We start from the raw sequence: 4,547 nt of genomic DNA on the forward strand, positions 1-4,547 counted from the left end.
TGGAGGTCTACGTGGCAGCCTAGGACATCATTGGGTGTTGGGATGATGGTTTGGAGGTCTACGTGGCAGCCTAGGACATCATGGGGGTTGGGATGATGGGTTGGAGGTCTACATGGCAGCCTAGGACATCATTGAGGGTGGAATTTTATAGCATTTTCATCCCATAATAGGTGAAACATGGAAGCAGTAGAAACTGATAAGTCAATTGACCCTATCACATATATACAGTAGGTTGGTCAGCCAGGACTGCACTGAGGACTGTTCACGTGTCAAGGGAAATGGGGTAAGTAATGATTATATTTCAAAAATTCATGCTCTACTTGGAATCATGAGCATGGGGCTATAAGAATTTCCCACCTTGGGCACTAGGACAGCTTGTCCTACCTCTGATCTTAACATACATTCTTATATTTTTATGACTTGGAGCATTAAAGGATCCAAGGTTTCTTTGTGACCAGACATGGTTGGTGGTTTATCTTACTCTTTAATAAAAAAGTAAAAGCAAACAAACATTAAACAATAAAACATTCTAAATTAAAAAGTAAAACATTGATGATGACCTATGCCAGGCTTCTTGAAACGCTATCGATCAACTGAAAATGCAGGGAAAAGTCATGAGACCATTCATTTCCCCTCGAAATGCCATTGTGGAAATGTAGTATTACATGATGCCAAGCTAGTTAAAATATGGGCAACCATAAAAGCCATTACAAGTACAGTAAACAGTGCTCACCCAGTCTACAGCCAATCCTCGTTACTGTATTTCTGTAATTTATGCTAAGAGTTTCTATTGACTTGATCGATTTCTAAGGAACCTACAGCATACGTTCCAAGTTTTCATAAACCTGCAGAGTTTGCAAACCTGCAGACTGTGTATTATATACAGTAGGTAACTATGTAACCACGAGTATAATATATACAGTATGTGTTTGTAATGCGTATGGGATGAAACATCATACATCATGTCAAAATGTAGCAGAGCATACCTCGTCTGTTGGCTTTACCTACAGCGTTTTCTGCAAGTATGATTTTTCCATTGCATCAGACTCAATTCTTGGAAAATTTTCAAGATCAGCAACATTGGTACACGGTATGATTTTAGACAATTATGTTTGACTTGGCAATGTTGAGACATTTCTTAGAAAAACATGTTACTTTAAAAGCTGCCTTGGATCAGATTGTCTGCCATATTTTGAAGGCATCCGTTGGAATTTTTATCCGTACATCCAGAAGAGCACTTATGAGGTCAGACCCTGATGTGAGGAAGAGGTCGGGCTCATGGTCTTGGGTCTAGGTTCTGGATGGGGCTGAGCTCCAGGCTCTGTGCAGCCGGTCAGGTTCTTCCCCATGTCTGTATGGACAATGTGCACAGTCATTGGGAACAGAAAATTGCTTTCCCCATACTGTTCCCAAAACAATGCAAGTTACAATCATCCAGAATGTCTTGTTCTGAAGCAATGATTCCACATAGTATATAAGCCCCATGGAGATTTTGACATGAACAGTTATGTGCCCCGTACACCGGTCTGACCAAGTGTCCAATCTTTCTTTAACCTGCCAATGCAGGAGTCAGTGAAATGGTTGTCTGGCCCATAAAGCTACATTTCATTTTAAATAGTCAATTGGCCAACTTCAAGTAATAAAGAGGACTCCCCCATTCATCACCCCATTGTTGATCCAAAGCAAAAAGCAGCTACAAAGCTTAAGTCCAACTTCTTTGGATGACCCAGTATATTAATGTAATAAATGGACATTCCATGGATTTCTTTGATCACCATGTCATTCTTTAGTTCTCCTCTGGGGGAAAATTGAAAATCTGCAACTGATCACTACTGCATTGAAGGGTTTATCCATGACTATAATATTAATGAATTGTCCTTTGCTTACCAATATCAAATTGGTGGTTGTCAGACTCTGGCAAATCCACTGATCAGCTTTCAAGGGCTGGTACAGGTGACCATATCTTCTCTGAGAAAATCAGGCCAATTATGCTTAACACACTCTGATCAGAGTTTGATCACAGTGGGATCCGATTTTCTTGGCTTTGGAGAATGATAAAAAAAAGCGTTTCTCCTTCTTTCAGTCTGTCCGTGAAAATCAGACCTCAATCGGATGTCATCCGTGTACAGTGAATGGACGAGTGCCATCCAATTATTGTAGGCAACTCACGCATGCCGCAATTCTTTTCCTTGCATTACTCAGTCTGAGGATAAAATCTGCCATGTGCACAGCCATCTTTAAATAACTTTGGTCTGAATGCAATCTCAGGTTTTGACGAAACGCACTTGGACCAAAACTATGGTCGTCTACACGAGTCCTAAGAGAAAGAATGGTCAAAAATGGACCTGCTGTGGTACATAAATATCGGGACTGCTATAGCTCTGTATCGTAAATTGTAGCTAGAAGTCACCAACACATTCATAAAAAGCCGAAATGTGCAAAACCATCGATGCAGAGGAGAATGGCGTGTTATGCTCTTTCTCTTACATGCTGTATTCCTGGAGGAGATTGTTATACTAATCATTGATTTCCTACTTATTGTTCCTGCACGCTGATGCTCACTTAATCAGTCCCACGTGAATTCTTTTTAACTACGTGTTCCGTTTAATTAAAATGATTAACTTGGAGGTGCAGTCATTATATTGTTCAAGTTCACTTTATCACGTTTGTGCACATGTGATATTTATTAGACTTGTCAGAGGAAAGGCTATTAGAAAAATATCATTTTGTATTGAGTAATATGTAGTGAAAATAATGAAACAATCTGTGTGTTTTTTGGGAAGGGGGAAATTATATAGAAGTTTCTATTAATACATCTTTAAAAGGGCAGAATAGATTGATTTGCAATTTGCCATTAACACTTTTGGATTGAGACTGGATCTTCAGCGCAAAGTGTTTGGACCGAATGTGGGAGTTAACATCTATCAACAGGACTGACTTGCTGAGCACTGGAGATCCCACCATTGGGGTCCCAACTAATCCAGAGAATAGGGTTCTGCAGATCCCCGTCTGAATGAATTGATGGTCAAGCATGTCCACCACTGCTCAATTCTTTGCCCAGGTGATGGAGATAGGTGAATATGGTTCTTCTCTGTCTCCACTCTCCAGCAATTGTATTGATAATCAGGAGATCTTGGAATAGGTTTCAACAAGTGTTTCCCTATCCTAAGATAACATAATAAAGAATAATTTTATACAAAATAAAATAGAATTTTCATGAGAAACCCACTTTAATGGGGTTTCCATGAGCCCCAAATGTTAAAAAATGAACTACTGAAACACATACTTTAAATTGGCAGTGACCCAACTCAGCCCTATGCCCCTACTTATGTGCTATGTAAACTCACCCAGGGATTTGCCATGTCACAATATAGTTGTTATGCCTGTGTAGCAACTCAATCGGGATTAGTAGGTTATACACTAAAAAAACACAATGGACCCTACCAGTTCCTCGGTTCCTGTACAGACTAGATATCCGTACACCACAGCCCCTAGTAGTGCCTGTGGGTTCTGAGATAGCCCTAACCACAAACTAAGAGATGGTAACTTGGACCCCACTGCATAAAAGGCCATCAAATTGCTTCATGCTCCTAAAAAAACAGAGGACATAGCAGAGTGTTAATTACCTACAAAAGGAGAAGTGTGCTGAACAATGGAAAAATTCCAAAGTGAATAAAGTAAATAACAAAATACCAAAGAATAAAGAGAATGCTGTTAACAAATATACTGCCTACTTCCTAAAGATAAATAAAAGATAGGTGAAAGGTATAACAAATAAACATCAAAGCAAAAATCCTTGGCATCTCACAAACTGCCTCCAAACTTGAACAGAATGACAGAATATTCAAAAAAATCTATCACCAGCAGGAAACACCAGTAGGGGAAGTTATTTAAAGCTGCACCCGAATTGTGATAGGGCAGACAAACAGAGTAAATGATAGCACCTGTGCTAAGCTTGACAGACTACAGTCAGAATAGCAGAACCAAAACACCCAGGAAAAAGATGTGACTCCTGAGGCTTGGGAGAAAGAAAAGCCAACCAAAGAGCCCAAGCTCAATGGATAAAATCCAGGAGCATGACACAATTGAAACTGGCAGAGGGTAACGCCACCCTTCTTATTGGATTAGGCACCATATTTTGAACTGCTTCAGTTTAAAATATTGGCATCAACCAGTACCAGTCATTATCAATTTTAAACACATTTTCATTGTACAAAATATGCTGGCACTATATACTAGATACTAGCACCAGATAGTGTGAGAAAAGGTAGTCAATGGTGGCTGAAGAACATTAGTAATTTTTTTATTTTTCTGGGTTTCAAAGTGTTAAAAATATAGTTTCTGCAGTAGCTCATACTAAACCACTGCAGTTGGCCACAAAGAAAAGAAGACAATTCACAAAGATAATTTTCATGCCCATATTTACTGCAGGGAAACTGTACACAATGTATTTTCTTCAATAAATATCCCTTTTTCGAGGTTGTGAAACGTTTTTTTCCACCGCCGTCTGTTGTGATAACAATGTTTTCATTTAAGGGAAGGGACTG

This window comes from Dendrobates tinctorius, unplaced genomic scaffold, assembly GCF_039654945.1.
Source record: "Dendrobates tinctorius isolate UK_male_01 unplaced genomic scaffold, ASM3965494v1 ptg000116l, whole genome shotgun sequence".
Classification (NCBI taxonomy): domain Eukaryota; kingdom Metazoa; phylum Chordata; class Amphibia; order Anura; family Dendrobatidae; genus Dendrobates; species Dendrobates tinctorius.